A 26,658-nucleotide genomic window follows, 5' to 3' on the forward strand; every position below is an offset into this window, starting at 1 on the left:
GTGACTTCATTGAGTCCCCGGTAGTCCACGCAGAAGCGGAGTTCTGGGGCGACACCGGGGGCAGCTGCTTTTGGGACCAGGACCACGGGGCTGGCCCAGGGGCTGTCTGAGGGTTCGATCACTCCTAGGGTCAACATTTTCGAGACCTCGGCTTGGATACAGGACCGGACCCGATCAGGGACTCGGTAGGCTCGGTGTCTCACCGGTGGGCTGTCCCCGGTATCCACGTCATGGACACACCAGTCGGTGACCTTGGGGACCAGGGAGAAGAGGTCAGAAAACTGCCCTAGGAGCTGGCGGCAATCCTCCCGTTGCTGGGGAGTGAGGGATGGGGAGAGGTTCACTCCCTCTACGGAGCCGTCCTTCTCTTTGGTGCACAGGAGATCAGGGAGAGGATCCGACTCCTCCTCGGACCCGTCATCCGTGGCCAGTAGGAGGCTCAGCTCCGTCCGCACAAAGTGGGGCTTGAGGCGGTTCACGTGGAGGACCCGGAGGGGGTCCCGGGGTGACTGGACGTCCACCAAGTACGTGACCTGGCTCTTCCGCTCAACCACTTTGAAGGGCCCGGTCCATTTATCCTGGAGGGCGCAGGGTTTCACGGGGGCCATGACCCATACCTGCTGGCCCGGCTGAAACTCGACCAGAGTGGCGTTCTGGTCATACCAGCGCTTCATCTCCTCCTGGCTTGCCTCCAGGTTGGCCTCGGCCATCTCTCGGAACTTCCTAGTCTGGTTTCGGAGGGTCAGGACGTAACGGAACACATCTCGGGGGGGGCCTCGGGGCGCCGCCTCCCACCCTTCCTTGACCAGGCTGAGGGGCCCCCTGACGGGGTGTCCGTAGAGTAACTCAAAGGGGCTGAACCCCAAGGATTTCTGGGGAACTTCTCGGTAGGCGAATAGGAGGCAGGGGAGCAGGATGTCCCACTTACGCCAGAGGGGCTCTTCCAAGCCCGCGATCATCCCCTTCAGAGTCCGGTTAAACCGCTCTACCAGGCCGTTCCCTTGGGGGTGGTACGGGGTGGTGAATTTATAGGACACCCCGCATTGTTGCCATAAGGACTTCATGTAACGGGAGATAAAGTTGGTACCGCGATCGCTCACGACCTCGCGGGGAAAACCCATGCGGGAGAAGATTCACATCAACGCCTGGCACACCACGGGGGCTGTGACGGTGCGCAGGGGGATGGCTTCAGGGTATCGGGTGGCATGATCCACCAGGACGAGGATAAAACGGTGCCCTTGGGAAGTTGGGAGGTCCAGCGGCCCCACGATGTCGATCCCGACCCGCTCAAAAGGGGTACTGACGACAGGGAAGGGTTGGAGGGGAGCCTTGTGCTTTCCTCCGCTCTTCCCACTGGCCTGGCACGTGGAACAGGACTTGCAGTGGGCTTCTACATCTGCTTTCATTCTGGGCCAGTAGAAGTGGGTCACGAGGCGACTGTAGGTTTTGTCCTGGCCCAAGTGGCCTGCGAGGGGAACGTCGTGGGCCAAGCCCAGGAGGAGGTTTCGGAAGCGTAGGGGTACCACCAGCACCCGGCCGGACCCTAGCTCCACCGACTTCTGCTCACTGTACAAAAGGTCATTTTCCCAATACACCCGGTGCGTCCCAGTCTGGTCGCCTGCGGCCTGGGCCTCTGCATGTTGCTGGAGCCCGACCAGGGAAGGACAGGTAGCCTGCTCTCGGCAGAACTCCTCTCGGGAGGGGCCCCCCTTGTGGTGCTACTGGGCCAATTCGGGCAGATCGCCTAACTCGGTGACCTGGGCGGAGTCGGAAGGCGGGGGTTCGTCACTGGCGACCGACCCTTCTGGTGGGGGGATGTGGGGACCCTCGGCAGGGACCATCCTATCTTCAGTGGTCGGGGCGTCGTCGACTTCCCTCAGGGGGGTCAGTCGGGCCGCCATGGATCGAGTGGTGGCGCACACCCACTCAGGGAGGCCCATCATCCCTAGGTGGGTCTTGCGCTCGACTTGTTTCCAGGGGGAACTTTCCAGGTCGTTCCCCAGGAGACAGTCAACTGGCTGGGAGGTTCTCACTGCGACTCTCAGTTTACCGACCACCACTCCCCACTCAAAAGGCACCAGGGCTACCTTACATAGGCTTTCCGTGTTGTCGGCGGAAATGACCGGGCAAAAGACGTTGGGGAGGACCTGGTCTTCGTGGACTAAATGACTGAGGACACCGGTGATGCTGGCCCCGGTGTCACGGAGGGCTTCTACTTGGTGGCCATTGATCGTTACGAGCTGCCCATATTTCTTCGTGTTGGAGGGCAGGAGGCTTCCAGGGACCATTTCTCTATCTCCTAAGGATACTAGGGCCATGGCTGCGGGTTCCCACTCTTCGGTCTCCTCAACCTCCTCCCCCAGTGCTACATTGGCTATCTGTCTAGCGGGGGGTGCTGCCTGGGTGGTGTGTGGGGCCATGGGGCATTCAGGGTCGTTGGCGTAATGCCCGGGTTTCTGGCAACGGAAACAAGTGATGGTCACCCGGTGCCCCCGTCTCAGGGGGGGGGACGGATACAGCTGGTGGAGGTGCCGGGAAAGGCGGAGGTTGGGACTTCGGGGGACTAGACTGGGACTCTCTCTGCCCTCCCTGGTCCCCCCCCCCCTCTCTGGCGGGGTGGTCCCTGACTGGCTCGGGGGTACTCTCCTACAGGGCCCCGGGAGACCCGGGTGTTGGTCCAGCGATCCGCCTCGACGGCCAGCTTTCTCGGATCCGTGAGCTTGCTGTCGAGCAGATGCTGGCGCAGTTCCACAAAGCAGTTCGCAGCCAGGTGTTCCCACAACATAAGGTCTGTTAGTTCTTCCAGGGTGGTTACCTTGCTGCCCTTGATCCACCCATCGAAGGCGCGGCTGAAGAAATTCACATACTCCACCCAGGTGGTACCCGGGATCTTCCTGCAGTCCCGGAACTGCTGGCGGTACATCTCCGGGGTGAGGCAGTACCTTGTGAGGAGGGCCGCTTTCATGTGGTCATAGGAGGTCTGCATGGAGGTTGGTAGGTCGAGCAGGGTGTCTCTCCCTTCGCTCAGGAATCGTCCCCACAACCCGGCCCCCCAATCCTTCTGCGGGACCCGATGGGAGGTCATGGCGACCTCGTAGGCTCGGAACCACTGTTGAATGTCATCGTTTTTGTAATATTCTTTGACCACATCCTTGGGAATGTGGACCTTCTGCTCCGCTGGGGAGGCCGCCTCTCGGTTCCCCGGGGGCCGCGCTTCTTCGCTTTTTGCTTTCAGCTCCATTTCCTTCAAGCTGCGTTCATGTTCCAGTTGAAGTCTCCTTCCTTCGTGTTCCCGTTGGAGTTTCTTCTCTTCTAGTTCTCCCTGCACTCGCAGCTGTTCCACCGCTAGCTTTTTCTCGGCTAATTTCAACTCGCCCTCAATTTTGAGTTTGGCTAATTCGAGTTCGTGATGGCGACTTCTTTCTCTGTCTGCGAGTTCCTCCGGGGATAGGCCCCCGTCTGGTACGAGGCCTCGCACCTGGTTACTGCTGCGTTCTCCTTGGGAGGGTCCAGCTTCGTCGTGGGGCTCCCCTGTTCCTTCTGTGCGGGAGGCTCCAGAATCCACCCAAGCTTTCAGTGCCTTTTGCATATCTTCTTTGGTGTTGAGACCAGTGGTAGCGATTCTGAGTTCCTTACAGAATTGCTTCAGTTCTTTGTGCGTGTACTCTTCCAGCTGTTCCACCTGGAACACGGTACTGGTGTCGTTTTCTGTGAGAACCACGGCGTTTCCTTCTGCCATCTTTGTCGGTAGTGCGTCAGCCGTTCACGGTACGATCTCTAGATTATGGGCCCGAATCCCGTCGCTTGCCACCAATGTTAGAAGGCGACCTCAGAGGGGCCCGGAGGGGGCCCTGACGGTCCTGAGACCCACCCTCGAGGTATCGTAGCCGGGCACTGGCGAGAGACTCCTCAGGGGAGAAATCTCGTATCTAGGATCGTACACTCGGCACCACACGACAAAGAGACACCACACCGAGAGTTCTTAAGAATAGATCTTTATCAGATCGGAGTTTGTAGGATCTTTATGATCAGCAAGGCAAATATATACAAGTGGAGCGCGGGCTCACAAAGTCTTGGAGGGGGGTTAGGAGGTAGCGGGACAGTTTTTGGGGATAAGGATCAGATGCAGGAGCGTACCCGGCGCACAGCTCACAATCCTCGAGCTGGGGGATACGCTGGTCGTCGTGGGGTCCGGCGGGACCAAGAGAGTCTGTGGGAGCCGCGAGTCGCTCAGCAGGGCTCAGGTACAAGTTCGGAGGTCTTACGATCTTCAGGGAGCCGCGAGTCACTCAGCAGGGCTCAAGCACAAGTTCGGAGGTCTTACGATCTTCAGGGAGCCGCGAGTTACTCAGCAGGGCTCAAGCACAAGTTCGGAGGTCTTACGATCTTCAGGGAGCCGCGAGTCACTCAGCAGGGCTCAGGTATTTCCAAGGCGAATCTGCCGGACAGTCCCAGAGCACCCATTGTTATAGGGCGACTCCTCTATGATGTCCGGAGTCTGTGCAGGCAGGGATCTTGTCACCTGGGGGTCGCTTGTTGGGGTTTCCTGCCATTGTCCTTTGATCCTTACAGGGCCGGGTCGGGAGGAGTCCCAGACACCCAGCAGGCGTGGAGCCAGCCTTCGGGGAGGCCGGCGGGTCGATCGAAACCCACCTTCCCAGGGAAGCGCAGAGGTGTGATGGAAACTGCTCCTCCCTTTCTCATCCCAAGGGGAGCGCGATGTCCTCCAGCCGGAGTGGCGCCTCTAGGCCAGGGTCGCGCTGGGGCCGGGCGGCCATCTTGGTGCATGAAGTGGGCACGCGGGCCCGGGGTGGCCGAAAGGAGGAAGGCCACGGACGGGGGAAGTCCGGGTCGGGTGTGTGTGTTCTGGTGGGAAGGATCGGCTAGGCCGTGGGCTCGGGGGCTGGTGTGAGGTGCAGGGGTCAGGTCTGGCTATGTTACGAGGGCCGGGTCTAACAAGATGAAGTTGCTTTGGAACTCATTGATTGAGTTAACAGACTTCCCCTAGTAAAATGAAGCATAATAGATCACCGTAAACTGGCAAAAGAGGATATTTCTGTTGACAAGGCCTCATGTACATACGGCTCAACAGGTGAAATTACTAAAACATACACAGACCAACTTGCCCCTCGTTTGCTTTTCAACTGTGACAAGAGCTCTTAACCTTCAGAATCCAAGTTTCTTTAATAGAGTGTAAATCTTTGACACGTTCACATATTGTTACAATTGGTTCATGAACACTCACAGAAATATTGAGGATGAAAATACAGCCCTCAGTTCCAGTTCAATCACGCATGCCACTTCTTACAGCCCCTGTACTAGATTGCACGCGGATGCCTTTGGTGCTGCTGAGTGATTAGGAGTTTCCTTCTCCTGTGCTTTCATCTGGAGAGGTTGATCAACTCCCCTTTTGCCTCCCAGTATCTCTAAGCTGAACCTGACTCCACACGTATGCCTTTGGCACTGTTGTGCATCACAGGAGTTTTGTCCAGAGAAGCAGAATGTTTCTCTTTGCCTCCCTTTCTGGTCACCACCACAAGAGCCTATAGCATGACCCAGGTATAATGTTACATTGTTGAAGAATAGTGTCCTGACGCTTTCTGTTTGTTTTCTGCAGCAATTACAGTGCAGCCATCTTGTCATGTATTTATTTCCATGATTCTACTGAATGAATGTTTGGAGGACTGCTCTACCGTTATCTCCTTCTTCCGAACGTTTTTTGCCTGTCTTTGGACTGGGACACTCCCGGCTTTAACAACTGTACTATACAGAGCCTGATAAAAATACTGCTCGGCTGATGATTTAATAATGTCCTGATAATGACTCTAAAACCACAAAGCAGGGTTGAAACGCCGTTGACACCTATTTGGAAAATTACTATTTCATCTTCCATTGATTTTGCTGTATTAATGCTAAGGACTGTTCCCATTTGTAGGACCAAATACGTCAAGACAATACTTGGGTACCATTGCCTTATTTGCACTATACACACATCAAGATTCTGTTTGAACTTTTTCTTCTGCATGTTGTGCTCAAAGGAACACTGAGCACATAGTATGGACAGGTAGTTCTCATTCTTTATATAAATATTGCTACGACCAAATGTCTTTGTGTTGCTGATTGATTCATTTGATTTATTCTAAGATGTTTATGTTGTGTCCTAGTCCACTAGGAACCATGGTTTAAATATGTCAATTGTCCCTGGATCCAAGTGGTTTACATGGGCTGCTCCTGTTCCTTATATTCTTTTTTTTTTTAAAACAAGGGCCGTTCGATTTTGTATGATCACAAGTAGCTGAGTCACCACCTTATTGGTTGGCTGCTGAGAGGCATTTGAAGTTAAATTCGCTACCTCATCTAGTACTTTAGTAAATCGTAGGATCTCATACCTGGATGGACCAATTCTGCAGCTTGGAGTCAAGATAGGCAAGAATAGAGCAGCTACCGAAATGTCCATCATGTCCACCTCCCATGCAGTGCAAGTGGTCACATAGCAACATATCTGATAACAGGCCTAACATAAGGCCGGCCCTTTGGAAGCCACGCATAAGCATGATTACCACAGATGCAGTAAGTTCCAATTTGATCAGATGTACTACTTTGGGTAAACAATACTCAGGAAGGACAGATTATTCTTGGAATCTCAACTTGAGTACACACAGGAAAGGGAATTGGATGGTAAATTTAAGAATAGATACATTACACTTGATCTGTCCCATAGCGATGCTGCGGTTTCCAAATTCATAGATCAGTTCAGGAGGGGAAGTTGAATAGCATGGGTCACCTGCATAACTTACAAGCCACAGTTCTTCAAATGCCCATTGTGTGTCACCTCAGAGGACAATTTCATACATATTGTATGGGCCTACCCCTCTGTACTTGGGTACGCATGTCCTCATAGATAAATCCTGCATCTTGTGGAAGGAGCAATTGCTTTTAAATCTGAACGCTGTCCGAATGAGTTACTGCCAAGCTCTAAATCAAAAAAGCAGCGTTGTAGGTTTAGCTCTATTATCCATAAAAATAAATATTGCAATGCAGTGCAAATCTCACAACCCACCAAAAGTCTCAATGTGGCAAAAGGAGTTGGTAAAATGGGTTGAAGACGAGAGTGTGACCCTGCATTGCCTCTGCAGCACGGATGGCTCTACATTGATAGTCAATGAGAGGGATACACAACTGTCCAGAGCAGTTACTCAGACCTTAGAAGGTTGCCCGTGTTCTTCTACCACAGTCAACCAAAAAATCCCTCAGTACTTTTAATTAGTGTACACTTCCGTATACATTATCCACTGAGTTCATTTGTAATGTATTAGTATGGTCTTCTGAGATTTTGATGCTCTTTTATTCATTGCACATTTACTGGGTTAGATATTCCACTAATGCAGAATGTGTTGTAATCACTGATGGCAAAGGTTGTGTGACTTAACTTCCACAAATGTCCTTAGAATGCTAAGTTGGAAGCTGCGAGGGTATTGGGACTTTAGAGGAAATCTGCTCTACATCTCCACAACTTTACAAAGTTAACAAATTGTGGCAAAACACGCAAGTTTTCCACTCGCTCATTCTGTAATGCTTCTTCCCTAACAGATCCTCAAAAAACCTAGGCCAGGAACAAACCCCATTTGGTGGCACTATAGAAGCAGTCGTTGTTCGCGTCATGGACTTTTTTTGAGTCATTGAACGGTGAGTTTGACGCGAAGCAGAGGAGAGGCAGGGGCTCGTACAGGCGAAGTGAGGTGCTGTGGAAGAACATCACGTGCAAAGTACTTAGAGGCTTGTTCACCGCTACGGCCATCTTGGAATGACCCGCTTACCGGTTAAAGTGTAAGAAACATGTCAAGATTAAAGAGCTGTAGAACAAATTCCTCAAAAGTAATGAATTAAAAGGATATCATCAGATTATTTCGAAACATTTTAACAGCGGAATTATTTTGAAACACGGTCTGATGTTTAAATCAGCATGATATTTAAAGCATTGGATTAAAATGGATCCTATTCAATTCACGTTTTCGAAACATGGATATTTGTACGTATTACAGCAAGCTTCCCTTCCTCTCCTTTATGCTCAAGAAGGCCATCGAGCTCTCAGTCTTTTCCCCCTTTTTGGCCCGCCGATGCAAGTCTTGATTCCACAACTCTGCCCCACCCAGGCTCTCGCCCGCCCCTTGCTTCATCCCCTCCTCCTCCCCTTTTGAGCGTAAAGTTTATTGTGAATGGAGCGCTGGCGGGGGTGACGTCACCCTGCGAATGTCAACAATGTAGCGATTGAGGAGCGGGCGGAAGGCGTGTTCAGCCGCCGCCGGGGGAGGGCGGCAGGGACGGGCAGCGAGAGTAACAATCAGAGAGGATCCGCACGCGCTGCGGGAGGAGCGGCCGCGCGAGCCACCATTTACACACAACAACAAGCGCCCTGCAGCAGCCGCAGCCCCTCCGTAGTGAGCGCCACCGGGGAGGCAAACAACAACAGGGGAGGAGTACCAGCCGCAGCTCTGCAGCCTCCCTCTCGCCGGCTGGGAGGGGGCATCTGAGGGCACAGCACGCACCCCGAGGTTGTAGAGGGCATGCACACGCACAGACACACACTGCCACGTGACCAGGTCTTTCTCTTATTATTAATAACCAAAAACAATCAAAATATAAACCGCCGCCGGCCATCGCCAGCCCCGCGGACAGCAGCAGGGTGTGAACAGAAAGTGAAATCAGGCTGTGTCGCTGGTGAGTACCGCCTGCCTCCTTTTATTTTTGCAGTGTGTTGTGCTGAAATGTGGGGCGTGCTGAAATGTGGGGCATGGGAATGCCGGGGGGCGGGGGGGGGGGGGGGGGGGGTTCTGCGCGAGTAGCCGCTAGAAGACAGAAATGTTATGCATGAATTTGACGCTGCTGAGCACTGCTTTCTGGTCTCGGTGGATTTTTCATGTGGGCGCTTGAAGGAAATTATGCAAGTTTCGCGGTCACCTCACTCGGTGTGTTAGGCTTCTAAACATAAAAACGCCCCGCAGTTTGGATGTTTATAGTCCTATGTATTTGATTTATAGCCCAAATTCTCTCCCCGGGCTGTGTTGCCCGTGCTTGTTTTTGTGCGGTCGCGGTGGTGCCCTAGCGTCGGGCAGGTCTTCGGAGCGCTGCTCGGACCGGGCCTGCGGGTATGGGGGCGGCTAGGGATACCCTGGCTGCTGTGCTGCATGCTGATGGATGTTTTCATGAGCAGCAGGGGGAGGGGCGACGCATTAATAACTCGGGCGTGCTCCTGCCTCCTGTTGTGTGCTTCTGGTGCAAGCAGCTGTCAGATCGAGAGACCTTTAACAGAATTGCCCCCCCCCTCCCCCCCATGGAGTTCATTGCCACCCTGCCTGCACTACAGTATGCTGATCGATCATGCTGGCTATTCATAGTCTGGGGCAGCTGTCTGATCTGTCACAACCTGGCTTGCACGGGAGCTCGTGATGGGACGGACATCCGGTGTGAAAAATCACGGTTAGGAAACAGGTTGTTGCTTTGGTTTCTTTATTCGTCAGTTTGCAAGGAAATAGACTGGTCCGTTTTTGCCCGGGTTAACAGCGTCCCACCTTACCCAGCCTCGCGCTGCTTTGTTTACATCGCCCTGCAGGTCATGTGTAGCATGGATCTCTGACAACAGCCCTTCTTCGGGTCACACTTGCCTATGGATGGCTGAAGTGCGTGGGACTGGGATCTGATACGAGGTCATAATTTGAAAGGGATCCTACACGCCGTGGCGGTGTGTGCAGTGTTGTTGTTTACGATGTCCGGACACGTGCATCGCGGACGCTGTCCCCGGGGGCAGGCATGGTGTGTGCGGGCGCATCCTTTCCCGGGCTGCCTTCAGCTGTGTCATGGACGGGAGTGCTGGATCACGGAATGAGGCTGCAGCCTGCACTGCTCTGACACCGCGCCGTCACTGCACCTGTCGCGTGCTGACTGCACGGAAACTGAAAGGTCAGCGCGGACCGCGCCGCAGCCCGCAGGGGTGCGCAACGCAGCATTGCACCCACAGACCACTCCGCTCGCATCTGAATGTACACACAATCTAAATAGATATTACGTGTACACACGCCCAAACTCAATGGGTTATTTTAAAAGAGCTATTTTCTTGCACTGCATTAAAATGTAATTTTAAGAATAGCACACTATTGTTTTGCGGATCTAAAACAGATGTGCCCGCGTTTTCTTATTTACCCTTACGAGGATATTGCTCTAAACGTATTTTTATGGGGGTGTTTTCCCTGATCCTGCTTGCCCCTGCTTACAGTTGCGCGGTATGTATGCAAGAAGCGGTTTGAAAATTGAACGTGCTGTTTGTCCAGTAAACCGTACTCGGGTCCCCGCGCTGAGCGCCCCTAAAGCCCCTGGGCGGTGCCCGTGCTCCCGGGCGGCCCTATGCACGCTAGTGGCAATGTGTGTGTGGTGTGTGTGTGCCCGCGCTCTGCGGCGGCTGACTGTGCAACATCTCATCTTCTCTCCTTTTCAGGATCAGGCTATTTTTGGTGCCTCTATCGCAGGCTCCGGTGAGCGTGAGATCATCGCCGTCCAATCCCGAAGCCGGCAGCTCGCCCCAGCCCGGGGATTACGCTTTACTTCTCATTCTTACAACCGGAGCCCGCAGCGCGCGCGCTCGCCTCCCCGCACCTCGCGCAAACACGCCGGGCGTGCAGTGTAAGCGGCACGCGGGGCTCCGCGCGTGCCTCGGCAGGCAGTGCACCGCTATCTGCACCTCGCTGCCCATACAAGGAGGTCTGTGACTGCGCTGGCACGTTACACATCAGGGACACATTCGATGATGCTGCACTCTTCGCTGCAACACGGGCTGCTTGGCCCAGATTGTTCCTGGCAGCTGCCAACGATGCATGGGTGGGCAGATGTGCGCCATATCTTTGGCGAAATAGGATTTCACCGCTCACGTTCAGTTTCGCCAGTGTGGCGCGAAAATGCGACATTTCAAGCTGAAGAGACGCAAAACGCCCTTTCACATACCAGTGTTTATTTTTATAGATTTATTTGTATGCATAGGGAAAAGAGTGCTAATTAGACTGCTTGTTTTTCCATGTAAATAACAAACTGGCACAATAGAAGTATGAACTGGTAACATATGGATTATGGGATTTTATTTACGTGGATATGTGATTATTATACGTGTTTTAATGCAGACATCTGGAAACAATCTTCCGTTACTACGTCTTTTATAGAGTAGTTAATTGATTTCCACTGGGTTCTGCAAGTATCGGTTCTCCTCAGCGCCGGTGCATGGAGTCGGCTTCCCTGGCCCCGGTTTTTTGTGTATTATTGTAGGGGACTGCCACATAAAGCTATTATTTCTGTTATTTCGTATTTGCGCAAGAAAAACAACAGCGGGTTTGCATTTTTTGGCCATGAACGCCAGAGAGGCGTGATGCGGGAAGCAGCAAGTGTGGGAGAGGGCGCGCGCAGCTCCCAGGCCTCGCGGGGCACCGGTGACCTCTGACCCACTGTGGCTGCGGGAGAGCGTGCAGGGAGCAGCTTACTCAGCGCTCCACAGGCCCCGCCCCTCCCGCCGCCTGTCACTGTTGTGTCTGTCAGAAGCGCTGGCCTTTTGCAATGTCAGGAGCTGCGCTGGAATGTACTAGATTTTAGTAGTTAAATATGAACAACATACTAGACCTGGTCTAAATCTGCGACTCTGCAACTCAGGGGCTAATTGATATTGAAGTTGTAGCTCATAGAATACATCGCAGTTGTGATTTGGCGCTTTTGTCTGTATCAGATTCTAAAATATTTAAATAAGGCTGATTAGTTTAAGTTTGTTTTAAATTGCACATCTCATTTTCATTACTTTTTTCTTAATTTCTATGGCCATGAAGACAGGTGGTTTGTTTCTGCTTTTCTGAATGCCAAACATTTTGTTATTCAAATTTACGGATGTTTCCAAATTTATGTGCAATACACAACGTCTTTAAATAAAAAAGTGCCTGCATCTGCTGCTTTAAGATTTATTAAGAGGTAACTGAAAGCAGCACATTTATTTTGGCTTTATGTAAACCGTGAAAGCTTGTTTAATAGCAATAACTGAATGTGCAACATTGTGTAATTTTGTAGCGAAGGCAGGAAACTCACTTTTGACATTAAGATGGTAAAAATATTTTTTGATTTTCTTATTTTTTTCATCAAGTGGGTGCAGCAATGCCCTTACGAAATAATAAGAGAGTACTTGCGTCCCCCCGCCTCCGGGCCTGAAGTTACCCCCTGAGTCATAATGTGTTATTCAAGTTAAACATTTTGGCGGGTACTTTCAGAGTAGAGGGGGCAAGCGAGGTCACCCCACTCAATTGACATGATTTTCAAGAATCAGTAACGAGCTGCAAAAAAAAACAAACGACTAAAAGTGTAAACTCCAAAACAAAACAAAAAAAAAAAGAATCCACTAGGAACTGAGAGAGAAACTACGCAAGGATGAGTGTATGTTTAATTCAATAAAACATGTGTAGACTTTTCAGAGTCTATCGTTTAAACTTACAACTATTAACATTTCAAAATGTAGCTCCTTGTCTACATATCCATTCTCGGGTTTCTTGGGAAACTATCAACAAGGAAAAGCCAAGCTGGAAAGTGTAACACAAACTACATAAGGGTTGTTTGTTGCCTTCTCGGGTTCACACACTGACCCATTGTAGACATTCCATTCATTGTTATGAAATTCACACCAACCAGTTCAAATCTGCTGAATTGCCCTGTAACCTTCAGTGTTTCACCACTATATCTGCTAAATACAACAGATAAAACAAGCAATACTTCAAAAACGGAATGGCGAGATCCCATTTCCCTGGACATCTTAGAAATGTGGGCCAAATGTAATTTTAAATTAAATTAACAAGGGAGTGGATACTGCTGAAAGTTAAACGACGCGTACAGTCTCACTGTTAATATGTTGTACTTGATGGATAAAACTGCTTTGTTGGTGTTCCAACAGTGGGATAGCAAGGGGTGGGGGGGGGGAATTTTGGGGGGCGACGACCTCTACACCCCTCTCTCCGCTCTTATTGCCGATACTGGGCGGCAAAGGCTGGGACCCCCACAGGAGGCAAAAGGCCTAGCTACGCCACTGTGTTCAATATTATTTTTGTTTTCTCGCTATTTTTTGGTTTAGGAAGCACGCTTGTTTACAAAGAGGCCTTAACCCTTTCGCTGCGGCGGGAATTCCGCCGCAGCGCTGGGGGGGGGTTTGGGGGCAGCGCGGTGGCGCGGTGCTCATGACGGAACCACTCCGTCATGAGCCGCGGTTGAGCTGTGCTCATGACGGAGTGGTTCCGTCATGACTCCGCCCACTGCGCTAATCGCCCGCACAGGCGGGGAATTAGCGCCGCGTGGGCGGCGCGGCCGCCAACGGCCGCAGCATGACGGAACCACTCCGTCATGAGCACACGGCGACCGTGGCTCATGACGGAGTGGTTCCGTCATGAGTGGGGAAGGGGTTAATGGTAAACACATGTAGTAGTTCACTCAGTGACCAGCGTGTAGGGCTCAAAGAGAAATCTTTGTTTACATTTTTAATCTGCTCCTCATTTATAACTTTTCTCTAAGCTCTCTTCATCTCTTCAGTGCCACCGGGTCGGCCATATAACTTCCTTGGGGTAAAAGGGGAGCAGAATGGGGGAACAAAAATCAGAATCCACTATGAAACCCATTCTTCTTTATAACTGATTTGTAAACAGTCTGGGACAGTGTGGAGCCTAATGTAAAACATAAAACAAGCAAAAATAGCTGCTAGGTTGTTGCAGTTGCCCTGTGAGGAGTAGCTGTAAGAATTTGCCGCTCGCATTAAAGTTAGTTATCTGAGCAGTACACATGTAACCTTTTATTTTTGTTGATGGTCGAGACATCTGAAGAGGAAAAATTTGTCTTTTAGTTTTTAATTTAATGGGAAAGCACTTCACCAGAAGTCATTAAAAAGTTTTTAATCTATTTTTACATGAACTATCGACAGTTTTGAGTTTTTTACGAAATCTGTGTGTGTCCCAAAAAGAGTGGCATCTATATCTTGTTAGGATAGCTTTTTTGGCAGGTAATGTGTGCTTTCGGTCTGTACTGTTCCCATGAGGTACAGGGTCAACACTGATTTGCACATGGCTGGGTCCAAACTGGAATGGCATGGTGAGCAAAAAACGATGGATTTAGGTCCAGATCTCTGTACTGGGGGTGAATGTTAGACATTGTTCAGCATTCCGCCCATGAACAGTTCTTTTTGCTTTGGTCAGATAACGGTGTTCATTGTTTACTGTCAATCTTTAAGAGTCTGATTGGGAGGGTAAGCAGTATGCATTTATTTTGCCATTAAATTGTTCAAGTTTTGAGATGGCATTTTTAACCAGATGGCTGCATAGTTGGGCTGAGCATATTCTATTAAGTAAATGTTCAGAAATAACTTTTGCCACTATCAGTTTTCAGTGGATCACAGACTAGACTGATCTTGCATACCTCACAGTTCTACAAAGGAGCATGCATAATGTAAAATTGAATCGAGCACGTAAATTATTGGCGTACTCTTGAAAATCACAGTATCATGACCCACATTTGGTATCCAAAAAAACCCCATGCCTTTGTGGCAAGATTTGTACCTTGTCCCAATTATGCAATTGAGCTATGTGTATCCATTATCTAGGGTGGTCTGGTGCTCTGTAGCCTGAATGTCCTGCAGTCCTATATTTTACAATTCTTGAATGGCGTCTTTTGGATCAAGAAACCTTTGTTGATACGTTAGTTCCATGCACTGCTCTTGTCTCTCCCAATAAACACTGCTGATAAACATTCTACCTTTGGGATTGCAATTAGCTGTTTGCAGGAATGCTTATTTATACCTGAGCCCTTGGGTTTCTCGCTCAGTAATATATTTATTGGAACACCTGCTCCTCTTAGCACACGCATGCAACAGTTATGTTAGTGAAAGTTGTACAACGTATGCGCTGTCTTTGGTTTGGCCTTGTCGCATTTTTGTCAGTATATGTGACTTTCAAATATGGTTTAGAGATTCGGTTGCAAAATGGACTCCTATTCAACGTGTGCTGGCGTGCTACTGATGTTGTGTTCAGGTGCATTGCTTTATTAGAAGACTGTGTCTTATTCAATGAGCTGCAGGTGTATTACTTTGACGTCTATTGCTTACTCAAGCTTTCGGCCTGGCCTTTGCCTGGCAGATGTAGATGTGTGTGACACTTCTGGTTCAGTGTGGTTGTGAGTACAGCAGTTGTTAACTGTATGACCTATCAGCGTTATCTTGGATGTGTGCCTGGTATTCGGTTGGTTTGCATGCGGTGTATATTTATCAATTGCTGTTGATACTTGATACCCAACTATATGGCATATCTGGACTTAGTTGGCTGCATGAAAGATATTCTGACTGATATGTTCTTTTGTACATGTGTATGTTTTGACCTAGTGGTTAGTAGTGCGTGGGCTACATGATAGCTGCCTGAAACCTCATCTGAGGAGTATTCGTTTTATGTAATGTGTTAAGGCTAAAGTAAGATGAGGGGTTTTCCGACAGTTAAAGTCACAAAATCTGAGTTGAAGGACAAAATAAGACTTTTTTAAAATATAGACCGTAAACTACAAAAGCTCTAAAGCGACTGTTTACGCCTTACTTGTAGAATTTTCAGGAAATATTTACTGGTGTCTATTTAGTGCCTCACTACAAATACATTTAAAAATGATCACATTCAAACGGAGTTCAGCCTTCATAGGTCACAATTTTACAAATATTTACAGCTCCGACACGCACTCTCCCCCCAGATCCTTAATATGGAAACCCTCCCGGATTTCCAGCCCTTGGAGGGCCGTCTATTAATGTGGGACCTCGGATTGCATAAAATCAGGCAAATTTATCAAACACTGACGACACACCCCCCCACCACTTTGGACAAGACCCGACTGGCCTGGCAGGCTGACATCCCTGAATTGACGGATGACGACTGGGCTGAGGCGATTGCCAGCCCTAGGGGCGCGGCTGTCTCCACACGCTACAGACTCATCCAGTTTAAATATCTGCACCGAGTTTACTACACTAGGGTACGTCTGTGGCGAATGGGGGTCATTCAGTCCCCAGTGTGCTTGCGGTGTGTCAGCGAGGAGGGGTCCTTCTTCCATACAGTGTGGACCTGCACTGCCCTGCAACCCTTTTGGAACAGGATTCGATCATGCCTCAATGAGGTATTGGGGTGGGTGCTTCCACTGGACCCACGGCTGTTTCTCTTACACTCCACAGATGACATTGAGGGGAATCGCTATAAACAGCATCTACTGTTCCTTGCACTCGCCATCGCCAAAAGAGACATAGCGCAGTGTTGGAAGGCATCATGTCCCCCGACTATAGGTAAATGGAAGGCCGCACTTGACAAGTGTATGGGGGCGTAGATCGCTGTTTTTGAAGCTCGGGGCTGCCCCCGGAAACACCGTAAGATATGGACACGATGGCCGACATATCCGGAATAGACTTGCCCTGAGGATGACCCATAAAGGCTGCCCCTCGACCCCCGCCCTACAACGCTCCCAACCTTATCGTATGCTTATATCATTGTCTTATTGGGATGACTCTAGGAAACTTGCTGCATCATGTACTGAATCTGGGGATCTGACCACTGTCTGCATATTGTTTTTATTTTGTGTCGATCTGCATGTTTGGTAGGGGCCATTTATTTTAGTGGTAACAGTTATCGCTGCATATGTTGTCCAAATGCTCATTTATGCCACTGTGGGGCTTCGGCCCGATATATTGAAAAATGAACAAATAAAATTTGCTGTTAAAAAAACAAACGATCACACTGCGGATAAAATGTAATAATTTCTCTGTAAATTCTCCACTATTAATCTCGTTTTGCCAAACCAAAATTAAGTCTATCTTGGCAGAGATTTGTTCTTTTGCATAATATTTTTGGGCCTCTGTTTGTTGTTTGGGCCCTGATTTTAGGTAATGGCTGTGGCAAGACTGGAGGCGCTCGTGGTGTGGAACTCTGCCCATGACAAAGGAGATATTGCTCCTTTCCTCTAAGCCATGGCTTGAGATTGATCACATCTTTTGTTAAGTTTTTCTACTTTGGGGACTACAGTTGTCATGTTGGTGGCAGAGTCCGTCAGCCTTCCTGATTTGGAAGGAGACATGAAGCTTTTCATAATTGTTGGAAGATGCCTGAATATTGTGTTCCATGTTCTGTAGCTCAGCTTTGATGTATCCTTGAGTACCACATAGGTGGATTACATGTTGGAAAGGGTAGTTTGAGTCTTTAATGTTGGTTGTGATTGTTTCTGTTATTATTTGTAGCAGTCTGGGAATCTTTTTGTTCGGTCTGTCTTCTTTAGTGCTGAAGAGTCCTAACATGGTATCTAAATGGTTTGTCTTTAAGGAGACAACGGAGAAGAATATGAGAAGTGACGTTTTCAAAATGTCAGAAAAGATAAAGGCATACCAACAGATTGATAACACAAATGGACTGGATAATCTGACACGCAATGTTGAAAAATTAAAGCACTGTTCAGGGGATGGCCGCCCAGCTTGACGATGTACATGAAAAGTAATTCATTGGGGCATGTACATTCTGTCGACCAGAACCAGATGGGATGCACACTTAAGAGATCTTGATGTTATGCTGAATCATCCAACAGTGTCTAAAACATTAAAAGTCACTAAGAGAGCAATAGGAATGTTGGGATGAACAGTGAGAGGCCGATTCAGTAAACATAGGGATGTGGGATTAACATGCTACTCATAGCAAGTAAAGTCTTAGTCTGATGTATTGTGTTAAGTTTTGTCGGCCACATTGCTGGAAAGATCAATACAGTTCAAACATGGCCAGAGAGACGGGCTAGTAAACTCCTGAATGATTTAATCCCTAAGGGCTTGCATTAGTGTTTCAGGAATGGGTGCCCACATCTCCACAACCACAAGGGCCTTCTTTGGCCAAACACTAGATTATAGCAATGCCCTCTTGAATGGTACTCCCATAGACAATATACACCAAAGGCCATTTGTCCACAGGTCAGCAGCCTATGCAATGGTTAACTTGCTTCAATGGGAGCACAAATCACCTTCTCTGAAGAAATTACACAGGTTGATGATAGATTTGAGAACTAAGATTAATGCTTTGACCTTTGTTTGTAAAACAATTTATGAGATGGACCCTATCCGCTTAAAGTGACTGAAGTTATACACTACAGTATGTTTTTTGTGTTCTGAGGAAAAACGCTCACCTGTCATCGCAAAAGTTAATATTTTTTTGGCTGGTGGCTATTCTTTTGTCCTGGGCAAATATTTTTTCCGTAACAGACTTCTCGTACAACTCAAAACCCTGTTACGAAACTCTCGGGGAAAGTAGGAAATAGCAGTAGAAAAAAAATGTTTAACATAATGAAAACGATTGGAGCAACCTCCCAGCAGAAGTGGTGGAGACCGACACAATAATTTGATTAAGAAAAGCTTCGATGAGGTCCATGACAACTTTACTGCTCTGTGCACAGTGGAAAAGTTGGAAAATATGAAGGGAGGTAGGTGTTAAGTGTATTCTGTGTTTGTCACTAGAAATATAAATAAATATCATTAATTGTCAACAGCTACTTGGCTATGCACAATATTATCCCCTGGTTTTAAAAAAAATTCTTAGTGCAATCCTTCATAAAGTACCCCCCACTCCAGGTCATCTGGTTCCATACCTGGCCCCATGGCAGGCCCTGAGTAGGATGAAATATGCAAAGCGGCTGCGTTTGGCAGTCTCGATTTGCTGCCTTATTTTGTGTTTCTTTCTGGTAAAAGGTATAAATTTTAAAGGTATAGAGAGGTTTTAATTCATTGATTTGGCTTTCCATGACGAGTGAGTGGGCAAATTAAGTAGCAGTGTAATGTTTTGACTTTTTGGAGGGGTGAGTGGTGAGTGTCCATCAAGGTCACATGGAGTAGAGGCAGCACAGTTTTAGTGTAATGTCGCTGAATCATACAATAGTAGTTAAGCTTCTGCATCATCATGCCTTCATCCAACTATGTTAGTGATGTACCAACTCTTTACCCCCTGTATCTGTCTAAAACATGCATCAAATCTGTCCATTTCTCCTTGTGCATATCTATAACACATCTAAACTGTCGAATTTAAACATATTGTTCTACATACATTTATTCGATTCATTTCTAAAGCTGTCTAACGTAAACGTTTTTGCCATTGAGTTTTGTCTTTCCTACATCTTCTTCTACCATTCAGGTTGTCACTTGGCTGCATTGATTGTCATGTTATCTGGCTGTCTGATGTCCATGTGTAATCGATGTGCCGGGGATCTTTGTTTTTGTGTGTCCTGCAGTCACTTCTCCAAGCCTGTGAATGAGTGGTATTTTGTGTGGTTTGTTGCTTCTGTTGTTGCGTCTTGGTAATGGGGTTGGATTCCCGGGATCATGTTGGGATGAAAACAATGACCGTGATCTAATAGTGAATACTGTGTGCCAGGAGACATGACTTTTATACCTTACAAGCTAAGAGCTAGCACCATGTTCCCTCCACTAGACTAACTTTTGTGACCTTTGGCAAGTCTCTTTCTTGCTCTGTGCCCTTGTTACCTTAGTTCCCAGCATTGGAAGTACTTACAAGCAGCCTAACCCCAAACCCAACAGGGAGATTCCACAGCTTGAGACAAAATAATATACAATTATTATTGTTTTCCTGGGTTTTGCAATATATCACTTCTTTTAATTCACTAAACACAATTCATTACATTTCGAAAGTGCACCTGTGTGCCCATATAGCATAAACATGGCACAAAAAATGATTCTATATATGATCTTGATTCCTGTATGTAACTCAGAAAAGGGCTTGACTTCTATATTGCACATATGTTGCCTGGAAAGATATGTTATGCTGATAAAAAGCCTTGCTGGTTGCATGCTGTCCTGGGGGTAAAGGGATTGCCTTAGGCCCCCATTCTGACCTTTTCTGCACAATTTTAGCCTTTCCCTTGTTTTGACCTAAAATATCTAGACCCAAACTATTTATTCCGGATGTGCTGCTTGCCCCACGTGAGAATCTATTTCCCTTTATATTTCTTTGAGAGGTATGCTGTATGGAACATTTTTTTTCTGGCATAAATACCCTTGCACCCATTTTCAGGGCTGTCGTTGGGGCATATCATTTCAACTCAAAGAGCCTGGGCACCCTGAGGGGAGAGTTTACCTCCATTGGTTTCTGTTGCAGGCAGGCTGCCACCATTCAGTGTATATCAATGACATGCTTTGCCAGTTAGCAATTGGGCTCTGAAACACCCCGCTGTTGAATTACTCGTGGCGATGGTCTATGTCCTTAAAGCCAAGTTATATGGTTTCTTAAAGAGGCATGGCGTAGGTGAATAGAATATGTCACTGTGGTGTATGTCATTATTTTGCAAACCTATGCAATATCCAAAAACGTTTGGCCAACATCCAGGCACACCAGCTCAGGTGCTGAAGTCAAATGACTGAAAGAGAGTCTCTGTGTGTGTGTATGTCCACATTTTTATGTTTAGTATTATTAGCTGGAAAGCATGATGGTGGCGCGGCAACTAACACTGTCTCTATTCCAGTCAGACAAGGGAGCTACATTTAATTTTCAAGTTCAATTTTATTAATGTTTAGACACTTGTCTTTAAAGCATACTTTTTAAAACAGAATAAAAACATTTAATTTATGGAGAGAAAAAAGTCACAATTAATATTTTTCCATCATCAATAAAAAGCAACATAACAAAGTGCTGCATAGGTTAAATTAAAATGGACTGTGTTACTAATAGTTAGATTAATGGTTACATTTTGGATTAGTGCAAATGTAACTGTAATAATTTCGGTTTAGGTGTTTGTATGGGTGAGGGGGGTTTAAATGGATCTTCATAAAGGAAAGCATTGTAGAGGTTTCAGTATTGCAGTCCATCTAAAGTTAATTTAAATCCTTATTTTGAGGCTTCTTCAAAGGGACTGATTTGTAAATGTGTTCCTTCGTAAATGTATTATTCCAAAATAAGTCCATGGGTAGATGTTCCTGTTTATGAGTTTGAGCTGGATGAGCCGTTGTTTGGATTCCCATTGTTTGCTGGCAGGAAGGGATGTTTCTGTTTTCTTTTAAACAAAACTTGCTAGTCCTAGAGATTTTACATGCATGAAACACTGGTTCCTCATGACTAATGACAAAACCTCGTCTCTGTAACACTCTACTGCAGACCAAGCCTTTTGTATGTCAGAATGTTATGCACAGAAATATCATCTGAAATAAACAGCATGTCTTATATATTGTTTACGAACATATTTTGTAGCTTTTATATTATTCACTGTAGTGAGGTAAACGTTTTGCTGACAATGTTTAGGTCTCTATTTTCATGTCAGACGATATTTTGACAACAATATTTTGATACCACGCCTTTAAGAGATTCTTTGACCTGCCCGCTGCCAACAGAACATTCTGGAATCAGAATAGGACATCCTCCTTCTTCTAGTTCTAAATGCAGCATAAGGTTTACAACGAGGAATTTTTTTTATTTACTTTTCTCTGGATCAGTATTAAAAAAAAATCTCCGAATCTAATTACACCTAAAGGACCTAGGGTCTTTGTTCAACACTTTTATCTATGTAAAGAGGTAGCTGGCGCATGCTCGCCCAGATCTCCCCTATTCTACATACTTTCTTTTTTGTCTCTTTGTGCCCTTCAGCAACTGAAAGACATTCAATGATGGGAGTTTTTCCCGCCTTATTTCAAAACCAGTTCATGGCCAAGAGACCTTGATAAAGATTGTGTGCGCCAAGCGAACGTCCTAATTAATAAATTTGTTTATTCATTTGTGTCTGGAGCAGATCGGCATGCTATATGGAACTTTGGTCCGAGACGTTTGTTGTGGATTGCATTTATTTTTATTTGTAATTATCTTTCAAAGGGTACGAGAACATGTAAATTTAGGCACAATAATTAGTGTTTTGAGCTCTATCTTTGATCACCAGAGATTTAGTTTGTGCCCTTATAGTGCAGGTCAAGAAGATGTTCAAGTTGGAAAGAAAGGAGCCCTTTTTAGTGTTCCTGCTGTTAGAGAATGTGCAATTGGATAAACTGCCTTGTTACCTTGTTTTAGGGCCTGGTAGAAATTTCTTACAGGCTACGTTTAGTAGCAGCACAAAGCACATAACAGAAGGAATTCTGTCCTCGAGCCTTGACGGAAAATGCTTTTCACTGAGTCACGTAAAAGCTGAGGTTCAAAGTTCTTTTACCGCCTGTCAAGAAGAGGAATTTTAAGAGGCTGGAAACAATTTAGCGTTTCCATGTCTGAGTGACAGGCGGGCCCGAGCTGGACATTCTGTTGTCTAACTATAGCAGGCCCCTTCCCCCTGGCCCCCCTTTGAAGTCTGAAGCGCCTTTATTTGAAGATTGGAGATGGCTGCCTGAGTCAAGGCGGGTGGCATGTGACTTGCTTTATGTCTAGCATCACACTACTTTCAAGTTGAAGGTGTTTGTGGGTTTTAGCTTATTGACAATCTTCTGGGTTCTAGCTTATTTATAGTCCTACAAAAACTGGATGTTAATGTTTCATTTTCTGGAGAGAGACATACAACGTATATTGCCAAAACAAAAAAACACTTTAGTCTGGTTCGATCATTAAAATCTGAAATAAGAAGAATGGCCTTTCTAAACAGAATTAAAGTCAAGGACCACTTTGTACGAGAAAGGAATTGACATCTACCACTCTTTATATAACCTGCACTCCTACTGCGTATAAATTAAAAGAGCGCCTAGAGGTTGGTCTGGTCGTGGTATGCGCACTACAGTATCCTTGGATAAATGGCTGCCATTCGGACATAACTATTAAAGTAACATTTTGTGAAACCTCTTTCTGGCGTGTTGTAGGGTGCAACTGTAAATTGTGGCTGCTATAACAGCTGTGAAAGAAATCTGCGCTCATATTGACCTGAAAATGTTTATTAACAACAAATATTCTGTGAAACAATTTAGGGAGAAGGGGATACCTCTGCATCCCATGAGGATACAAGCAGAATGCAAATGTATACATTTTCATATTCAGGACTCCAATGGAGATCATGTGACGAAACACAAACTAAGAACTTTACTGCTGGCAGAAACCGGAAGTGTGTCATAGCACAGGCTCGACCTTCAAACTGATGCTAGAATGTAAACTTTCAGAGCTGAGCATTCTATGAGACAATTCTCGCCTTAGATGCTAGACATGATAATGATGCTTTATACATCAGAGAGGGGCACAACCTGGTTGCATTGATTCAGCACTGAGCAAAGGTGGCTGCCACTACTGCAGTTACGCTAAGGCAATATCTCTAAAGTCACACAGCTAAAACAGTGTTCCCATAAGTCAATCCATGTAAAGACCGCCCTTCCTCACCTTATATAAGCCTAAATAGGAGGCCTTCAAAGTGCCAAACATCCACCACTAATATGAAAAACTAGAGGGCGACATTCAAGAGAAATTGAATGGGTTGTAAAACTAAGACCACCATCTACCCTTCTGGTCTAGAACATACATGCTGGACTATCTGCCCCCTGTCTTTGCTGGAGATGAGAATGTATTGCAAGTTTATTCTCTGCCTTTTCATGGTGGCATTGGCAGGAGTTGATATTTTCTTGTTCCTATCCAGTGTTTTTCCTTTTTAAATAGGACTTCACAATTGTGTCCAAGAGTATGGTTTTCTATCTCATCCTCAAAATATGCATGGCTTGGAGACAATGAGGAGATCCTAGCTAGTAGGCATATATTGGGAGATAATAGCGATCAGGCACCACAGGAGATGGAGAAAGTGGTATGCAGTAGTTTAAGAGGGATGAAAAGGTTGGGATGAAGGGGGTCTCTAAAATGGGTGTGGCCAAAGAAGCTTAACTAGGAAAACTTTTCAAGATCGAACATTTCACAGCATGCCACCTGACCAGAATGTGGTTGCCTCTCTGCAAGGTTTCTGTTATTGCATCCAGAAATGTCACCAAACAACCAACACATGCGAAAAACAATCTAGACGTAATGGTTGTGCCAGTGCTTGCTTGCAGTATCAGATAAATAAAAAACAACAATTGTATTGAGAATAATTGAAAATGTTCCAACTCTGAAAATCTGAGACTTTTAATTAATCATTACTGAGGTCTCTGGGAGTGTAGAGGTCTTTGGAGTGAATCGGCCACTCCAGTTCACTGCTTCACACCACTTTCTACCTCAGTATCTCACTCTGTTAGCCACTTGTGCCAATTCTCTCCCCCACACCATTCCTTACACTTTTACACAGTTGCAATTGCCACACATGCGGCCATCAGTCTGTGTGCTCAGCAGAGAGGCCAACAATTGGATGTGCATGTAGCCTGAACTCCTTCATGACTAACTCTCATGCCCTATGAGACACTTGCACAATCTTATGCCTAAAATCCACAGCTCTCACTCATGCCGTCATGAACACTCACCCACAACCTAAACTCACTCAGACGCCTGGAGGCGACATAGTTCTATACAAGAGTCAATCTTTACTTGAAAGAAAACTTCAGAAGCACATCTTTAAAAAAGGAAATATTCTTTGGGAATGAACTATGAAGTAAAACAAATGACGTAACCGAGATTGCTTTGTTGATATGGCATACTTTAAAAGTTTTTACAGTCATTGTTGACAAATAACATTTTTGCCAGTAAAGTTAAGGACACTAATATAGAGCCTGTTGGGGAACTGTTTCAAAGTTAGTTTTTAATATTTGCCGGGTTTGAGATCTAGCAAGACCCCACCCCACTTAAAGCCCTGGTGGTAGGCGCTTCTGACAGATCTGATGTGGGCGGCTAGCATCAAATAGCTGAGATAAAAGTCATTGGCAGGGCCGGACTGGCCGTAGCTGGCACCAGGCGTTTCCCTGGTGGGCCGCCAGAGTGGGGTCCGGTTTTAGACCCCTGGGGTGTCAGGTTTTGTTATTGGCCCCAGGCAACAAAAGCGGCACAAAGCTTTCCGCTAGCACCCCTGCCGAGCTCTTTTCCAGGGAAGGTTTCGGTTCCCAATCCGACCCTGGTCATTGGTAGGTACACGACTGTAAGTCTCCTGAGATGGCAAGTAAGGTGCAGGTGGTGCAAGGTTAGGCATCTGCTTTGTGGTTGAGCAGCAGCAGTCCTATTCTGGAGACACTTTTTAGACAGCTAAGATAAAGCTGGAGAGAAAAGAGGGCTTCTAGGTGCTTCGAGAGGTACGGAAGCGAACACACTGGATGGTTAGTTGTCTTTTATTTCCCTTGAAAGTACTTCTGAGAACACCACGGTGCGCACTTTTATCTCAACGAACTGCTTGTGCTCAAGATGCATAGCTCTCACTTACCTGCAGACCTCTATACTTTTTGAAATATTCTATTTTTGTGTTTGTCTACTGTCTAAAGAAAACAGCCTGAAGCCTGCATGCTGCTATGGTACCTCTGAGTCAGTATAATATATTCTTAGAGTTACCTTGAGTGGAACAGTTTATTCAATTTTAATATCAGTTTTTAAAGTACTCCTCCGTCCAAGAGCTCTACGATGCATATGCATTTCCCTTTTCTATTTATTTTGTTGGTTGCGCGAGAAAAGTCCCCTCTGAAAAAACAGGAACTGCTTTTGAGTGTGACTACGCATTAAATTGCGGTCAAGAGAAGAACGAATTCCTACGGTTTTAGGGAAGGAAACACAGATGAAACCACTTCGGCAAAAGCTACACTGCATCCTTTGAGGTTCGGACGCAGCTGCCCCTACCCTCTCGCGACTTTCCTCTTGAGGAAAAATAAATCTTAGATTCGTGATGCGTTCTGCTTTCATTTCACCCTTGAGTAGGAAAACAGGAACCGCGCGTGGAGGTGAGGCGTTTGTGCGCCGTCATTAGCATGCTCCCCGGGCTGGTGGTGCAAGGCTGAGGCGCGCGCAGCGCCGCTGGCTGTCAGCGCGCGCTCTTCTGTCAGCAGTTTCCCGCCTCCACCGCCGCCGCCGCTGCTGCTGACTCACGTGTCTGGCGCTGCCCTCGCTCTACGGTGTCCACCGGCGGCCAGGAAGCACGGGGTGGGAAAATGCGCCGCCTGCATAGGATTTCCAGCCACCTGCAGTCGCCCCACCGCGGTTCCATCTTCCCTTCCCTAAAATATCTCTCTGTTCCCAGACCATTGTTTTCCTCCCTCAGCCGAGGGAACGTTGCATCATTCTGTCCGCCGCCTGCTACCTCACTTGCCCTCTGCTACAGCTCGTGTTTTGTCGAATTCGGCGCCTTTTTTTGTTCCTCATTTTTTTATTATTAAGAGTGTCTTGTGCACTATTCACTGTTGCGTTCCGCTTTACTGCGCTCTATGTTTATTAAACATTGTCTGACCATTTGTTATAACCGCTGTAGCTGGATTAATAAACGCCATTCACATTGCAGGTGTTTCTTTTGTTGTGCTTGTTGCTTGTAAACAAACATGGGGTTTCCTTTAATCCTGATCCCTACAGGTTGCCAGCTGGCTGGGATATTCTAACAGATGTGCCTCCCCCATCGCTGTACAGCATGCTTTGTGTTGGCTGTTTCTCCAAATGTTATAAAAGCTTTTATATTTTTACACCCATGATAAATGGCTCATTTTGAATGGTAAAGTCCCCTCTAGCACCGCCACAGAGATGGCATACATACCTGTCCAAAATTGATGACAAATTT

General features: G+C 47.0%; 1 protein-coding gene across 1 annotated transcript in view; it reads left to right on the forward strand.

Annotated features, from left to right (window-relative positions):
* Window positions 1-8,305: 8,305 nt before the first annotated feature.
* BACH2 (BACH transcriptional regulator 2) overlaps window positions 8,306-26,658 on the forward strand; it is a 587,303-nt gene continuing 568,950 nt past the window's right edge. Inside the window, exon 1 of the mRNA XM_085611154.1 lies at window positions 8,306-8,718. The gene's annotated coding sequence lies outside the window, so the exon portion shown is untranslated. The remainder of the gene's footprint in view (window positions 8,719-26,658) is intronic.

This window comes from Triturus cristatus, chromosome 6, assembly GCF_964204655.1.
Source record: "Triturus cristatus chromosome 6, aTriCri1.1, whole genome shotgun sequence".
NCBI lineage: Eukaryota > Metazoa > Chordata > Amphibia > Caudata > Salamandridae > Triturus > Triturus cristatus.